Genomic DNA, 17,739 nt, shown 5'->3' on the forward strand with positions numbered 1-17,739 from the left:
ATTGTGGTGAATTCACGCCAATCTAGCGGGGGACCCTCCTGACACTCGTTCCTTTGGACATGGACTTAGGGTCCTGGGCAGCAGCCTGCTCTTCTGGGCCACCAGCCCTTTCCGCCATCCTTTCCGAGTTCGCGTGTCAGGTGCTGGGCTTCCCCTTGTGGAAATTCTGGGAGCTAGGCTCTAGTGTCCATGCTGTCCATTCCCCTTCCTCCAGGTGAGTGGTAAGAGAGAGAAGAGTGAGGCTACAGTACTTCTTAGGGACCCCATCCATGAAAGGCGGAGTGGGAAAGGGCTTGCTGTTGGGTTATCTCACACAAAAGCCTGGGAATGTGATTGGGACGGGAAGAGGGGAGAGGGGACAGCAGGAGTGGTTCTTTCTTGGGTTTGGGTTCTGGGTTTTGGGGAGGGGACAACACGGAGAAAATCCCTCTTGGTCGGCTAGGTTCCAGGACGTCCGGGCAGGGACAGGGGCTGGCCGGAATGGCCTTGAAGTAGGGAGCGACGGCGAGGGGGGAGGGGGAAGGGAGGGAGCGTTGCGCCCACCCAGGCTCCCTGAAGCCCTCTCCCCCAGCTTTCCCCCGCCCGGTCCGCCGCGGCCCCTCCTCCAGACCTGGGCACCGCCTCCCCCTCCCCTCCTCCTCCCCCTCCCACCCGGCGCTGCAGCTGCTGCCGACGGACCATTCTGCACGTAGCGAATGGAGGAGACGCACAAGGGAAGCCTCAAGTGCGCGCGCGCGGGAGCCAGAGCCGCGCGGGCGGGGGAGTGGCTGCGGGTGCGCGTGCGCGTGCGGCGCCGGCCCCGAACGCGCGCGCGGAGCCCCGGAGCGCGCGGCTCTTCTGCGCGCTGAGGTTGGGGATGCTCGGCGGTGGGGTCCCCGCTGCTCTGGGGCCTCCCATGCACTCTGTCCACCTTCCAGCGAACCCCAACCTTACCCAGGGCCCCTTTTCATCATCCCCCGAATCGCTCGGTCTTCACCCGCAGTAGGGCGCTTCATGGTGACAGGGTGCTGAAATGAATTGATTCGCTCGCCCTCCTCATCCTCTGGGTCACTGCTCTACAGTCGCTGGGTCCTGGCTGGGGGTCATAGAGGGCTGAAAACTCTGGTCCTTTGGGGACGTAGATTCACAACCCTAGAGTCCCACCTTTGGCCTCAGGAGCTCTCAGCCTGGAGCCCTCACCCTTAGACCTCTCTGTACCTGGATCCAGGGTAGGCCCCTAGAACCCTAGACAAGTGGCTGTCAATGAAAAACAAATGAGTTCTTTGACCTTATCTCTGCTGGGATGGGGAGCTCCCAAGGGAGTGCCTTTCCTCTATCACCTCCTCCCTCTGTATGTCACCTGCACAACTCCCACTCCCTGGGACGTCCAGGACAGGACTGGGCTCTGCCCAGCCCGTGGCGAAGGTTGTGGTATGCTGAACACAGAGTCTGTCTCCTGGGACAGGATAGGCCATGCCACCTGGGGTATACAGTACTCATCTGGAGGTGTCTTCTGAGTCCCCGGGGCACCCTCCCCACTTTCTGAGCCCCTGATCCTGGGGGCTGGAAAATGGGTGGCTTGGAGGCTGCTCCTTCCTTCCCTAGATGGCCCAGGTTGGCACCTCACTCCACCTTCCCTACCACTCAGAGGCATGGGATGTGTCTCTCCCAGCTGTGAGAGCCTTGGGCAAGGCAGGTGCAGGGCCTTGCAAAGGGGTGTTTGAATTGGATTGATCGCCTGTTGGACCTCCTGTTGGTTGGGGTGGGGGGAGTGAGTTGAAAGGGACTGGTTAGTGGCATGTGGGGTGAAGGTGGATGAGGGTTCTTTGTTGCATGTGCCCAGACGACCTCTCCAAGCCTCAATTTCCTGTCTAATGGGAGCACAGCCTTCACCTAGTGGGGCTGTTGAGGATTGAAATGTAGTCTGCATATAACATGCTTCATGTATTGGAGGCAGATGCTCACTAAGAGCTAAATTTTTTTTTTTTTTTTTTTAAATTGTGTGTGGACTGGCTGAAAGGCTGGGAACATTTCCCTCAGATGAATTTCCACGGATAGAGTGAATTCAAATCCCAGAATTCCTTGGAATTTGGAGGTGGGTTTTGAGAAAACTATAGAGAAACCAGTAACATGTCATACTTCTGTCATCATCCAAGAATGAACCATTTCACATTAGTTTTCCAGACATTAATATCCGAGACCTTAAAAAGAGATATTTTGGATGGAAGTCACTAGTGGGTATTACACACTTTCCTGCCTTCTTATTCAGACGTTATAGAACATGTGAGTCCTTATGACTCAGAGTTGTGGTTACAAGTGTCCCTCACGATCCTGGTTGTAATACAGTGAAAATCCAAGGTCTTTTTGACCGCACACTATGGCCCCTTCCCTGTATGTCTGTTTTTTCATAGTTCTTATGACTACTTTGCATAGGTTCTTTATCACTTAGCAACTCTCTATTAGCTGCCACTTACCACCATCACTGCCTCAGGCAGACCACCCCCGCCACATCTCTTCTCCACTTGTCTCTATTCTGGCTGTGGGCTGAGAAACCCCGAAAATCACACTGTTAGAAGAGGTGAAAAACAAACGATCTTCTGAACTTGACAAATTATATTAAAAGTTATCCGGAAAAATAAACATGCAAAAGATTTTGGAAAATTCTGGAGAAGAGGCATTATAAGGGGCAACTAGAGCTACTAAAATGTTGTATAAATCTCAGTAATAAGACACTGGGTACCGCACACAGACTGTCAGATCAAAGCACCAGAACAGAGCCCAGACACACACCCATGAACAAATGGAAATTGAATATATGGTAAAGTGACATTTTAGATCAGAGGAGAAAAGATGCAATCAAATTGGACAACTGGCTAGCTGTTCAAGAAAAAAAAAAAAAAAGCCACTTCTCCACTTCATTCCTTATTCTGAAGTAAGTCCCAGATGGATCAAATATTTAAATCATTAACAAAAATTTTAAAATGTATATTCTTGAATTGGGGAAAGTGGGACACAAAATATAGGAGTCACAAAGGGAAAGATTTTTTAAAATTGGCTACATAAACATGTAATAGCTTAAAGTCTAAAGGCAAATAACAAACGAGAAAAAATATTTTCACTCTATATGACAAGTGAGTTTATACAAGTCAATAAAGAAAAGAGAAGCAAATAGAAAAAGGGGCAAAACGCATGAACAAGGAAGGGAACACTAATGGTTAATAAATAGGTGAAAATTCCTACCCTCAGTCAAAATACAAGAAATCAAAAGTAAGAAGTGATAAGATTCTCTTTCCCCCTTATGATGGACAGCAACTGAGACGGGGTCCCCTCGCTTTGTGGACACCGGCATCCTCGGAATTGGTGGGAAGGCAACTGCACCCAAGAGGGGGGTTGGCAATTACCCGGAAAGAATTAATTCTCAAACTGTTGGCTCAGGGGCTCCATATCTAGGAATTTATCAGATACACTGTCCCAAATGTCGCAAGTGTCTAAAGTCTATGTACAACTGCATTCATTGCCGTTTTATTTCCTAATCTAAAAAACTGGAAGCAGCGTCAAGTCCATCAGTAAGGCACTGATTAGCTATGTTCTGGGGCATCCGGACACCAGAGTTGCATGCTGTGATTAAAAAGAAGGAGGACCAGCTTTATAGGTTGATATTCACTAAGTGGGAAAGCAAGTGGCAGGACTGCTCTGACGGTACTAGTCCACAAAGGGTATACCTTTGGGCAGCACTGAATCTTGAGAAGCCTGTTAGAGACCCAGAACCTCAGGGGTGGTGGGATGGGGAGGGTGGGATGGAGCTCAGAACAAGTGGGTCAGGAACCTGGGGCTGGGGCCGAGCAGTCTGTTTTGTTTTGTTTTTTAATTTATTTATTTATTTTTGGCTGTGTTGGGTCTTCGTTTCTGTGCGAGGGCTTTCTCTAGTTGCGGCGAGCGGGGGGCCACTCTTCATCGGGGTGCGCGGGCCTCTCACTATCGCGGCCTCTCTTGTTGCGGAGCACAGGCTCCAGACGCGCAGGCTCAGTAGTTGTGGCTCACGGGCCCAGTTGCTCCGCGGCATGTGGGATCTTCCCAGACCAGGGCTCGAACCCGTGTTCCCTGCATTGGCAGGCAGATTCTCAACCACTGCGCCACCAGGGAAGCCCCCGAGCAGTCTGTTTTAACATGCTCTCTAGAGGATTCTGACTTCATGTTTGGGAAATACTGGTGAGTAGTATGTCACTATTTGTGTAAAAAATGGATATAAGTCTATCTGCCCCCTGCTTTGGAAATTTCAGGGATTCAATCTGAGCAGAACAAGGTGGGGCTGAGGTGAACTTTACTTTGCCTTTATCTGCTTGTGAAATCCTCAGATTTTTTACCCTGAGAATATATTACTTTGATTTTCTAAAAGAAATCAACAAGCTACCCAAATGGAGAAACAAAATGCGATATATACATACCACGGGATATTATTCAGTCTTAAAAGGAAGGAATTCTGACACACACTACAATGCAGACAAACCTTGAGGACATTATGCGAAGTGAAATCAGCCTGTCACAAAAGGATAAATGCTGTATGACTCCACTTTAACGAGGTACCACATTCATAGAAACAGAAAGTGGAGTGGTGATTGCCAGGGGCTGGGGGGAGGGAAGAATGAGGAGTCATTGTTGGGTACAGAGGTTGGGGGAAGATGAAAAGACTTCTGGAGACGGATGAGGTGGTTGCACACAATGTGAATTACTTCATGCCACTGAACTGTGCGCTTAAAAATGATTAAGATAGTGAATTTTATGTTCTGTTTATTTTGTCACAATTAAAAAAATGTTTTTTTTTTTTTTAAAAAAAGAGCTACCTGACCAAAAAGTTGTGTAAAGTAGGGCTAGGGATGGAAACCGGCAGGTTCTGGGAGAGCCTCTCTCTAGATTACAGAGTATGAACTTGAGGGTTGGGCTTGATGACAACTCCTTCTGCTGCAGGGTCGGGTTGCAGCAAGTCTTGGCATCCGAAAAGAGAGAGACCACATCCTCGCCCACACAATGGGAAACAGACCTAACGAACTTGCTCCCTTGAAAGATGGCATAGGCTGGTAACAGGGACAGAGAGGAGAGTGGTTTGGGTGGAATACAGAGACATGCGAGGTTATGGGGAAGCTGAGTCGTGGCCCCTTCCCGGCTGCCTCTGCTGAGACCCTTCCCTGGGCTGGGGAAGGGCTGGCTCTCCACGTGGGTAAGAGCTCTGCAGAGAGTGTGGTGAGCCCGGTGGCCCCAGGAAGATGGCTTGTGTGGGGAGAGGAGGGAGAGAGGGCAGGATGAGCAGGAACTGGTAGGGTAGGGCATGGATTTCTCCGGGACAAGTCTGTGCTCAGGCATCTGGCTGGAGCAAGGACTGTACTTGAAAGAGGGATGGTGGGGGTGGGGGGGGCACTGGCCAAGCTGGACCAGGCACGGCCAACTGGCTGGAGCACATGGGCTACTGCCTGCCCTTCTCTCAGCTTGGGGGAGAGGGCTCCTGCACCAGGCTCTGGGGACTTCTGCAGGTAGCCCAATCTGGTCTGGATGCAGGCCTGCCTGTTCACCCGCCTCTGCCAGGAACCAAGCAGGGGGACTTGTGGTCCAGGAGGGGACCAGAGATGGGGAGGCCCTGCAGCCAACCTGGTCAGGCTGAGGGGGCAGTGCAAAGCAAAGGGGAGGGGGAGAGGATCTGGAGAATCTTCTGAGCTTCCTGTGTGTTCTCTAGGACAGGAGACACGGATGAGAGGACCCTGATTTGAGGCTTCCTGCATGAATCCCCCACCCCCCAGGGCCAACCCGGCTCTGCACTCAGTCTGCCCTCATTTAGCAAGCCCTTTTCAGGAAGCTGGAGACAGTCCCTGATCTCAGGGAGCTCACAGTCCCACTGGGGAAGGGGCCACCCTGACACAGGCAGACGTAGGTTTGGCCAGCTCACTCCAGGGCTGGATCTACTCTGGCTCTGCAAAGTCACAGGCCTCAGTCTCCCCTTCTGTACAGTGGGTTGCTAGCTCAGGGTGCTCCCAGCCATGGTGATGCTCAATTCTCAGTGCTCGGTGGGGAGTACAGACTCTCCAACACCACCCAGAAGTCTTTGCCTCTGGTGTGACCTCACCAGCCCTAGCGCTACATGGCTTTGTGGTTCATTTCCCTGAAAGAGGTGTAGGAGGTAAAGAGGTGATGAGGAGGAGTGGGGGTAGAAGGCTGAGGAGAGCCCTATTCCTGGTATAGAACGGAGATTAAGAGTGTGGGGTGGGATTCCCAGGCCCGTCCAGCCCATTTCCTGCTTCCTTCACTACCAAAAGTATCCACTCCAGGGTAGGGCTGCCCCCTTGCAGTGACCCATTGGGCTAGGAGGCCTCTCCTCTAATCTCTCGGGGTAGCGTGCAGGATAAGGACGAGCTGACAGGAGTTGAGAGCCACTTCCTGTGCTGATTTGAACTCATGGAGGTAAAAGCCTGCCTAGTCCAGCCTCCCCAGGCCACAGATGCCCACTGGCTTGTCTGCTCCTCCCCATGCTCAACTGCAGATCTAGGGGGAACTGGACCTGCAGACCCCTCCAGCTGAGGGCTGCTGGATGTGATGCCAGAGAACGCCAGCTCTCTCAGCTGGACCCCCACCACGTCCTGCACATGTCCTGTGGGTCTACCCTGCCCAGCAGGTGATTTAGCATGAGAGACTGGGGCTAGAAAGTGGGAGGGACCACCCAGAGAGGTGAGTGGGTGAACTGCGAGCAGGCTGCTCTCTGGGGGAGCCCCTGCCAGTGAGTATAATTGGCCTTCCTCAGGATGCGGCTCTGTTGGGAAGATGCGCCCTCCCACCTCCAACCCTCCAACCAGTCTGAAAACCCCAGTGATGTAGGTGGTGCATGAGTCATCTGTTACAGAGCTAAAGAAGATCCAGTTTGATGGGAAAGACACAGCCCTGCCTCAGGGACCCCATTCTGAGGGGAGACACAGCCCTGCCCTCAGGGAGCCCCAGTTTGAGGGGAGACCAAGCCCTGCCCTCAGGGAGCCCAAGTCTGAGGGGAGACACAGCCCTGCCATCAATGTCCCACTTGATGGGGAAATGCCTTATGCTCCCTCCTTCCTCCCTGGCGTGTTACTTTTCCTCCCCAGCCCCATCCTCTGCTCTCCTGGAGCTTTTCGTTCCTAGGAAGGATTGGTCAGGGCATGGCGGGGGGGTGTGAGGGGGATCAGGAACTCTGGGCTGACTCTGCCGCCTCCTGCCTGCTGACTCCAAGCCCGCTGATGGTCCCTGCATGAAACCTGTGAAGCTGAGTGTGAGGGTTCCAGGCGGGGAGAGTGAGTCATGGTGACTCCAGGGTGGACTGGATCCCCCTCGCCCCAACAGCAGTGGCTGTGTGAGAGGGGACAAGAGAGCCAGAGGTAGGAGAAGAAGGGGCACCCCCCACCCCGCTGCCCTCTCTGTGTGCGCTGGGGCCGCACACGTGTGTGGAGGAGCCTGTGTAACTCCAAGCCTACGTCCTCCCATTTCTGCAGACATGTGGGGTGGGAGTGAATCACCGAGCAAGAGGTGGATGTCTGGAAGCCAGATGTGGGCCAGCTGTGCAGGGCAGCGGGCCCAGCCACCCCAAGACCAGATGTGGCGGCACTTCTGTTTCCCTCCTCCCTCTATGGTCCGGGTGCTCAGAAGCACCTCTGGGGAAGATGCCCCAGCCCTGGGCGGACAGAGGACTCTCTCTCTCTACTGTGAGGAGTTATCTCCTCCCATCAGGCGGGTGGTCCCCGAGGGGGTTCCACACAGGGCATTCACCTGTGCCTGCACACCTTTCGCTTAAGCCTGAGTGCTTAAGGTAGAGAGTGCCCCGAGGGCAGAGGCCACATTTGCCCCATCAAATTAGAGGCTCTGAAGGAAAGGTGCTCTCTCAGACATAGACGCCCAGGGCTGGGGCTCCCTAAGAGCAGAGGCTGAGTCTCCCCATCACACTGTAACTCCTGGGGGCAGACGTCAGTACAACTTCCCCATCAGATAGGGAGTTCCCTGAAGGCAGACTTCCTCTCTCTCCCCATCAGACTGGGGCTTCCTGAGGGCAGACCTGTGTGTCCCCATCAACCTGGGGTCCCTATGAAGTCAGGGCTGAGTCTCCAGCTCAGGCTGCTTCCTCCAGGGTCCTTGGAACTCAGGTCAGCTGCAGTTCCCTTCCTGTCCTCTCTGGCCACTCCCTCCTTCCTCCCTGGCTTCCCGGTGTCTCCTGTGGTCCCTCCTGTGGTCATTTCACTCTCAGTGGCTGGAAAGGCAGCAGATTCCCAGCATCTCCTGCATCGCTGGTGACTCAGCTCCTTCAGCCTTTCTTCCTCTGCCTGAGCAGCCTCAGGCCCCACATCACGGTGGGGAAATCCCTCTGCTTCCCTCTTTCGCTGACGTCTATGCCTGTCTCCCATGTCCTCCCAGTCAGGACGGCCCCCACCCTGCCCACACACACATACTGTAGTCCTAATGTACCCGCAGAGATCATGAGGAGGGAGGGTGTCACACACACACATGTGGCTTCATCTCATCTTCAGTAGCCTGGGATGTAGACAGGAAACGTAATCTCCACTTGGCAAGTGAGAAAACGGAAAGGTTGAGGGACCTGCTCAGGTGGTTGAGGGACAGATGCTCAACCCTCAGGTTGAGGAACAGCTCTTAGGTGGTGGACTGGAAATGGAGCAGGGCCTGACTATGCATGTTCCCCAGGTCAGTAGCCTGGATGGCATGGCTTGCTCGGCCTCTGCTCTCGGAGGGCACCAACTTGGGGTGTCTGTGTCTGAGGGAGCACCTTTCCTGTCTTCCTTCAGACCCTCTGATCAGATGGGGGAGCCATGGCCTCTGCCCTCAGCCTCCCTGCAGGTGCTCACGGTCTCCCTGGGGAGAAGACAGGGAGAACCCAATAGCTGTGGAGGGTTACGTGACAGTGCTCGGGCTGAGCTGGCCATGCCATTGGAGCTGCCTGGCTAGACATGCTTGTGGCTTTCAGCAGAGCCCGAGTGCCAGGGAATGGAGCCACTCTGTGGGTTTGGCCCGAGGGAGGCTGGGATGGCACACTTCAACTGGCCAGACATTCTAGAGGACATTCTAATCACTCGATGGAAGGACACTCAGAGCTCTGCTAGGTGAAGGCAGTAGTACCTTCTCTGTGTGAGGCCACTGTACTTCATCACTGCATCACTGTGCCTGTTTTACGTGCCTGGAAACATTGGCCCAGAGAGGGTCTTCACTTGGCTTAGAGCACACAGTTCCTGGCCTTGAGCCCATATCTGTCAGACCCCAAAGCCCTCATTCCCACAGGGTAGGAGGCTGAGCATTGCCCAGTCCCATCCCTGCTCCTGCTGCGTTCTGTTGGACGTGGTTTGGCTCTTGACTCAGCCTGCATGGTTTGAATCCTGACTGTCCCTTCCAGCTGTGTGGCTGTGAGTAAGTTATCAACCTCTCTGTGCCTCTGGTTCCCTATGTATTAAATGTGTATAATGTAATAGTACTTATTATATGGAGGTATAATGGGTATTTGTGAGCTGACCCAGAGTAATCACATGAAGATGTCGGCCTCTTCCTTCTCCCCCACCCTAACCCCCTCAGTCCAAGAGAAGAAGAGTGGTTGAGAGTTGGGACTTGGCAAGATGGGGCTAAGTCTCTCTGGGGGTGGGACATTCCCCAAGGGGTTCTCTGGGCATGTGCAGGCCCCTCCTTGGGAGTTTTGGGGGGCAGGGGGGAGCAGAAAGCCTTACTCCCCACTGATTCCATCCATCCCGGGCTTCCAGTCCTCTCCCCACCGCAGAGTGTGGGCATGTGGGCTCCTGGCACGTACCGGTGATAAAGGCCACCCAGCAGGCAGGACGTGGGCTGTGTAAGGGGCCAGCGGAGGCGGCTGCTTCAGCCGGCAGCCGCCTGCCCAGTTCAAGGGGCCAAGGCCGGGAGACTGGGCTGTGGGGTCCATTGTCTGCCCGCCGCCCCCCTCTGGTGAGCACAGCCTCACCAGCAGCCGGCAGCGGGCCCTTGGCAGAAGCTCTGCTCCTGCTTCCCCCACGCAAGCACGCCCTGGCCCGCACGTCCTCGCCTGGGCCTCCAGCCACCATGGCACTGCCCGCTGCCCGCTGCGCTGGCCACTGCTGCGGCTGGACTCCAGGGGGCACTGCTTGGGCACCTGGGAAGTCCTTGCAGGGTGAGTCAGGGCCTGGGGACTTCATTTTGGGGTTGTCAGGGGCTGGGTCCACCAGGGTGGAACAGACTGGGCAGGGGGAAGGGCAAGGTGACCACCTGGATGCAGCCTCGGAGAGTTATTGAGATGTGCATGTCAGATTTCAGGTGCACAAGGGGGCAGAGAGCTGGTGCTAACCAGTGGTGTGACCTTGGGCCTCCTCTCTCAGGTCTCAGTTACCTGTAGGATGGGGACGGGAGAGGCCCCATCTCCAGGTCACCAATCTGTGATTTACAATACCCTTGCTCTTCCTGGCTGAGCTCAACCCCAGGTGAAACCAGTGCACAAGATAGGGCATGTCCTGTTCTACGTCTCTCTCTCCCCTTCTCCATCAAAGTGGGGTGAGAGCTGGGGTCCCCACAGCCCAGTGCCCTTGAGGGTCATTGACGTGAGGCCTGGCCACGCACTTCCCCCTGAGAGCCCACAGCCCCGGGCCTCCCAGGGCCAGAGCTGTGGCTTCTGATCAACAGGTTAAAAATAACCCCCACAGGCTCTTCTCCTTCCATAGGAATGGTGTTTATGTTGGCATCCGTGGCCCCTCTGGGCCTGCCAACTTCCACAGCATGTGACACTGTCAGGGGACCATAGGTGTGAGGAAGTCAGCCAGAGGGGCTCGTGCTGCCCCGACTCCAGGTGAGGGCACAGTGCAGGGGGTCAGAGATAACTGGCAGGGCCACCTGGGGCCCTGGGGCTGTCACAGGACTGCCATGAGGCTGGGGGCACATGATGGGCAGGGTGAAGCCCACTTGTGGAAGTAAAATGATGCGGGCCGCAGGCTGGACTGTCAGGTTCTGGGCTGGGGCTGCATGAGGCAGAGCTGTGCAGATGTGTCATTCTTAGTCCTCAGATCCCAGAGTCAGAATCGGGAACCACAGGATTGTGGAATCAAGGAATTCTAGACTTGAAAAGGACTCCAAGGGACACTTTCAGCCTGATCTCTGCCCAGACAGGAGAAAAATAGCAGCGGCCCACTAGAGAATACTTATGGGTCCCTGGCCCTCATCTGGCATCCACTTAATTAATCCTCCCAGTGGCCCTCTGAGCCCAGCTCTGTTGTTGTTTTTGTTTTTATTTTTTATTTTTAAAAAATTTTTAAACTGAAGAAGAAACAAAGGCACAGCAATTAAGTAACTTTGTCCAAGGTGGCTTCAAACTCACCTCTGTATGATTGCCAAACCCAGTGATCCCCAAATCATTACCTTGTGTGGTTCTGTAGAGGTGGGAGCGGAGGCCGGGAGGCTCAGATGCTGGCTGGAGGTTCCGCTTAGGGTGCGGGACCCTTTCATTCCTGACTGTCCAGAGCTCCCTCTGCATCAGGGCTCATCACCTCGTGGGCAGTCACAGTTCTCCCTTAGGCCACCTGGAGTCACGGTGACTTTTAGGTAAGATCATTTTTTTCTTGTTTGCTGCTGCAAGGAGATATGACAGCCCTCAGTTCCCCTGGTAAAGTCCCTTCGTACCCTGAGTAGCGGTCTCCCTCATATTATAACCCCCGGGGTTTTTCTGGGGAGTTTTAGGAAGGGCATCCCTGTGCAATAGCTCATGGAGCTGCAGAAGCTGGCATTGAGGTTGACCCCAAGGCTACCCCTCCCCAGGCAGGACAAGCCAATGCCTTTCCCCTTCTGCTCAGGCCTGTGTTCACCCTCCTCATGGCCTCTGTTGCCCTGCGTGGCCTCCCGCCCGCTTCCTGTGACCAAACATGGACCTGCCGAGGGTCTGGTCTCACTGCAGTGGGACAGCAGGCTATGCCCTAGCCATCCCCACCCTGCCAGGTCTCCCCACTACTCCCATGCCCGCCTGCGTCCTCGGGGTCCTGATGGGGAGGGAGGGTGGCTCTCCCAGGGCATTTACGGTCCTTGATCTTTAGGGCTGGGGCTGTTGCTCTGGGATGAGGAGCCCAGCCAGGTCTCTCCCTAGGCTCACACCACAGGTCACCTGGTGGCAACTCTGTTCCTCACACCCCAGGGTAGGATTTCAGGAGCGCGGCAGTAACGAGCTCCTAGGGTTTCCTGTGCGTTGCATTGCGCCAGGCGCTGTGAGAGGCACACTGCGGAGTCAGCTCCCTGAATCCTCGTGACACCTGGATGAGGGGGGCTCCAATGCGGGGGGAATCCCAGTACAGAGAGGGGCTCCAGGCTGGGGGCTGTACTGGCGCAATGCCACACTGATGCTTTGGTCTTAAAAAAAAAAAAATCACTGCTCGTTGCCCTTGAGTAGTGAGGTGGTAAGACCCATTCCCGAAGCACAGATGGGAAAACAGAGAATCTGGCACAAACAGTGGGTCAGGCTGGCCATCCTCCTCTCCCCGCATCCCAAGCCTGGCTGTCTGTCACCTGAAACATCTTCCCAGGGTATTTCCCTCTTTCTGGATATCTCTCCCCAGCTCACCCACTTACCTGATTCTTTGCTGCCTTCCTTCTTTGCTTCCTTCCTTTTTTTTTTATCCACCCACCCATCTATCCCCAGCTCCTCTTGGAGATAGGTCCTCCCAACAGGGCTCCTCCTCGCCATGCAGCTCGTGCAGAAGGAAGTGCTCCTTGAGGGGATGTCACATCCCGGGCAACTCCTCTCTCCCAGGCACGCCATCTGTCCCACCCGCCCCAGGCACACATGAGTCTTGAGGTGATTCCACCAGAGGAAGGGCCTATTAGAGTTAAGTTTGAGGAGCCAGTCGTGCATTTTTTGCTCCTGTACTCGAAGGTGGGTTCAACAACCATGTGCTGTCATGGATCCAGGCCCCTTCTAGCTTATTGATCTGCTGGGTGTCATTTCCATTTCCAAGGTCACTTCAGCCACTGGAGCTCCAGCCAGAGGGAAGGAGGAAGAAAGCCTGACTCTTCCCTTTAAGGAAACTTCCCAGAAATCACACACTGTTTCTATCCCACTGGCCACAACTCGGTCCTCCAGCCACCCCGGCCCAAGGGAAGCTGGGGACCATAGAGTCACTGCCATGCGGGTCTTGCTGAAAACTGAGGAAGGAGGGACGAATGGAGGTTGGGAGACTGTGTCTGCCACCAGGCCCTTGTTACCTTTAGTCTGCAACTGGCAGAGTGTGGGTGGGGCTTTACCAACTCCCTTCCTCAGACAGCCCTGCTCCCCTCCCTTATCTGAAGCCTCAGTTCTTCCTGATACTTGGCATTTCCTGCCTGGAGCTGTTAAGGGCGGCAATGCAACCCCAACACTGGCTGCTGTGGGCCACTGTCTATCCACTGCCAGGCCAGGGCACTCACTTATTCTCATGGCCACCCGGGAGGCAGTTCATCTTAGTCCCACTTTACAGTTGGGGAAATTGAGGCCCAGAGAGGTTGGGTAACTTTCCTAAGAGCACTCAGCTGGGCTTTGAGCCCAGTTCCTGTGCGTTCCTTTCTTTCCCACAGAGCCTTCCCTGGAGGAGTGGATGCCCTTGGGTCTCTTAGGGTCTGACAGGAGGAACTGGAATGGTCTGGGCTCCAGGAGTGCTTGTCTGGGAGGAGAGGGCAGGCGGGGCGTGACATCAGTCCGCAGGTGTCTCCTCAGTACTTGCTCAATGCCACGGTCAGCCGACGCGTCTGAACAGGGTCTACTGACGGGCTTGGGGATTTCTGCTGGCGCCAGGAGTTGGCCACTGCAGCCACATCCTCAGACGCCACTTTCCCCGGCATGAGCGTCCCGGAGGCAGCAGTGAGGAAGGGCAGGGATGGGGCAGGCTCTGCCACTTGCCCTCTCCCGCTCCTGCCCACCTTGGCTGAGCCCCTCCCCCAACTGGGCTGCTTTGGTGGGGGAGAGGGAAGGTGTGCAACCAACTCTGAGGGGAAGGGGCCAGACTCTGGGCTTCTCAAGCAGACCAGGGCCATCCAGCCCATCCCGCTGCCTCTGGGAAGGACTGTCCTTGCTTGCTGCTGGCCCCCGAGGGTGAGGTCACTGCTCTGCCCTCGGGGTAGGGGGAGGTGCTCTGAGCGTAAGCATGGTCACAGCCACCACATGCAGTTAGTAATGTTACTGTAATATCTGCTCCCCAATCTCTGGCCAAGAGGAAAGGCTCATGAACCATGAGTCACAGCTGGCAGCTGTGACTGTGGGGCAGGCCACGCGCGGCTCCCATAGGGATGTGCTGGGGATAGCCCTGAGACCCAGACATGACCTCTGGCCTCTGGGACTTCCCACCGGAAATAAGTGATGAACAGGAAGAGCAGATGTGAGACTGGAACCCCCCCCCCCCCCCCCCCCCCCCAGCTCCCCTCCTACCTCTGGCAAGATGGGCTCCATCCTGCCAAGTCTGGGCACCTACAGTTTCTGTGCTAGGAGCAAGGGTGTGGACAGGAATGTGGAGATTTCATTCAAGTCATTCATTCATTCGTTCTTTTGACGAATGTGCCAGGTGCTCAGGGTACACTGGTGAACCCCATGGACTCAGTCCTGCTCTCTCAGAGCCTGGAAGAGAGACTGAAAGCAAATGGTCACACAAATAAAAAAGAATTACAAACTGGATCCAGGGAGGGCAGGGCCTGGGGGTGAGGGGATGGTGGTTGGGGGGCTTCTGGGGGTCTGGGCCACTCCTGGTGGGCGCAGATCCCCCTGGCAGCCCTCCCCTGCCGGAAAGGGTTCTGCAGGGAGATGGCTGGCCAACACGGTGGCACGGTGCCCACCAATGGGGGCCGTGCCAAGCGTGATGTGATGTGTGCTGATCCCTCTCCACTCCTTACTGAAGACCAGTGTCTGCTGCCCCCGCAGCACAGGGAGACTGGGGCAGCACTCGCATCTCATCTGGAGGTGTTTGGGGGAGATGTCGAAGTGGGGAGAGGGTTCCCCTTGTGCTTCAGGCAGAGGGGCGGTCTAAGAGAATCTGGTCCTCCACCCTCAGCTGAAGGGCCCCCTGGCACTGCCCAGGGTGTCAGTCCCTCTGCATTCCACTTGCACCATTGCAGTGGATGGAGGAGGTGGCCCTTTTGACCCTGCTGCTCCTCTTGCCCCATGCTTTGGACCTCCCACTGTAAGACACGTTGGAGACATGTTTTTTTTGCCCTCTTTTGCCTGACTCTGCCTGTTTGGGCCCCAGTTCCAGGAGAGAGAGAGAGTGAAGGAGCCTATGAATAAAAGGGGGCCCAGAGGCAGGGATGCTTCCATCCCTCCAGAATTAACCAGTGCACGTTGACTGGGCTCCATCTCCTTTTTCCTTCTGCGGGGGTCCCTGTTGTCTGAGATGGGGGGCTGCACCGGGTGGGAGGAGGTCCAAAGCCAGGGGCAGCTAATGTATTTAAATATAGACTCTTGGGTTCTACTCACAGAGCCTCTGATTCTTTAGGTCTGGAAGGATTTAGAACTCTGCATTTCAAAAAGTCCTTCAGCCTTTGTGACACCAATGGCCAAGAAGCACACTCTGCTTTTGAGGAAAGAGCTCAGATTCTGGGGGTCGGAAGTCTTGCTCTTTGGGTGACTTTGGACACTGATTCTTGAGGTCTTGGCTTTCTCATCTGTATAGTGGGACGGCGATATCCCCCTTAAAGACTAAATGGGCAAGTGCAGATAAAGCACCAGCATTGGGCCTGGCACATAGCAGGTGCCCAATAAACAGTGTTCATTCTTGTTATTTATCCAGGCTGTGTTTGGAATGCAGCTGGCTCATTCACTTTCTGGGCAGGGTTGGAGCCGCTTGTTCCTTTCACCACTTGGGGATCCTGGTGGGGTGAGGGAGGGGATTCGGAGGTGGGGAATAATGGGTATGCAAAGAGAAGCTCCCCCAAGGCTGCTGCTGCTGGTGACAGGGAAGGGTGAGAATCTCCCCCACACAGGGCCTCTTGCCTTAAAAATAATAACCTAGATCAAACACACAGCATTGTGTATCAGCTCTGTTCTGAGTCCATTAACTAGTCCACTAAGTCTTGAGAAAATATTCTCCCATTTTACAGATGGGGAAGCTGAGGCACAGAGGGATTAAAGAAGCTGCCCACAGTCACACAGGCTAGTGAGTGGCAGGGCTGGGGATTGAACCCAGACAGCCTGGCTCTTAACCACTGCCTCTCTGGCACAGGGAGAGGGATGGACTTGCTTTTTCTTCATGTCCCCCTTGTGGGGATTCTGGGCTGTCTGCGTGGGGTTCTGGTGCTCTGCTCAGGAGAGGCAGGCCTCAGTTGAACCTCTGGGGGTCTCTCAGATTCCAGCAGCCTCTGCCCATCCTCCCCTGGTTGTCTCTGCTCCTCTGTGGTTGCTGCCTGCACCCCACTTCTCCTTCCCCTGCTCCCAGGTCAGTGTTCACTTTCTCTAGCTGTGAGCATCTGGACCCGCCAGGAGCTGTCACTGGGCTCTGCCTACCCCGGGCTGCCTCGGCTCAGAGCCCAGTGATCAGGGAGAGGCGAGGAGTCTCTTGTCAGGCTCCAGCCTGACTTCTTGGCCCAAGACCTGTGACCTCTGTCCACGGCTCCCTCAGTCCCCAGGGGCTGTGGGTATGATGTCACTGGCCCCCTTGAGCTGCTGTTTATGACCCGGTAAATCACTCATCGCCCCCTACCCTGGCCTTAATGAGGGCCAGAGCCCATTATGACACCCCAATTAACCACACTATCTGTCTCCCTTTAAGGGTGAGCAAGAGCCCAGAGTGGGGATGGTGTGGGTTGGCTTCTGGGCTGGTTTTCTTCCCTGGAAAGTGACTTAACACCCACCCTGACCTCTGCCGTGCCTAGAAGGTGGCTCCCCTTCCTCACAGGGGAGCCTGGGAACCCCCTGAAGGACAAAATTTTCTCTCCCACAGCAGCTAGCTTCTGCAGCAGGCTGGATGTGGGTTCAACGGTGACTCAGATGGGATGCAGGGCACCCCATTGTGTATGGCCTTCCTGGAGATTTGGGCTGCCATATGTCAGTGTCAACAAAAGTATCTGAGTACAGGGATGGGCAGGAGGCAGGATGGGAAGAGGGAAGCCCGTGGTTGGTGAGGTCATTCCCGGCAATCCTCATATTCTTTCATTGATCCATGGGTTTGTGGAACATTTCCTGAGGGCCCAGTGCTGATTGGGCACACAGACAAGTGAGGGAGGGCCTTTGGGGAGCCTAAAGGTCAAGGATCTTCCTGGAGGGGTGCGGACTTAAAGTTCCAGGAATTAGCCCATTTCAGCTCCAGCTCTTTCCTGAGGTCAGAACCCTGGTAAGCATGAGAGTTCATGTGAATGTTGGAGGGCAGGGTTGGGGATGTAAGTTGGAGAGGGATTAAGTTGGGGATAGGAATCAGAAGCATTAGGAATAATTGGTAAAATTGGTCAGTGAACAAAAGCTGAGTTGGGGTAATCAGCGGGTAGTGTCAGGAACCTGTGGGGTGGCATTAGGGCTGCCTGGGGAGTATATGGCTGAATGGATGCCACTCTGGCTTAAGTGGAAGGCACCTTCATTCACTTCTCCCCCAAATATGTGGACAGTTACACAGCATGCACATTGTCAATGTCCATTTCTGCACCATGGCAGGCATCACTAGCCGATCACAGTGCTCTTTCCTTCTGAGTCCAGAAGCAGCTTCACCCTTTTTCTTACACCCTGGCCCAGATCATCACTACTAAATGAGCAGAGTTGACAGATGAAATGAAAATCTATTTACCATCCTG

The sequence above is a fragment of the Balaenoptera musculus genome, chromosome 11, assembly GCF_009873245.2.
Source record: "Balaenoptera musculus isolate JJ_BM4_2016_0621 chromosome 11, mBalMus1.pri.v3, whole genome shotgun sequence".
Classification (NCBI taxonomy): Eukaryota; Metazoa; Chordata; class Mammalia; order Artiodactyla; family Balaenopteridae; genus Balaenoptera; species Balaenoptera musculus.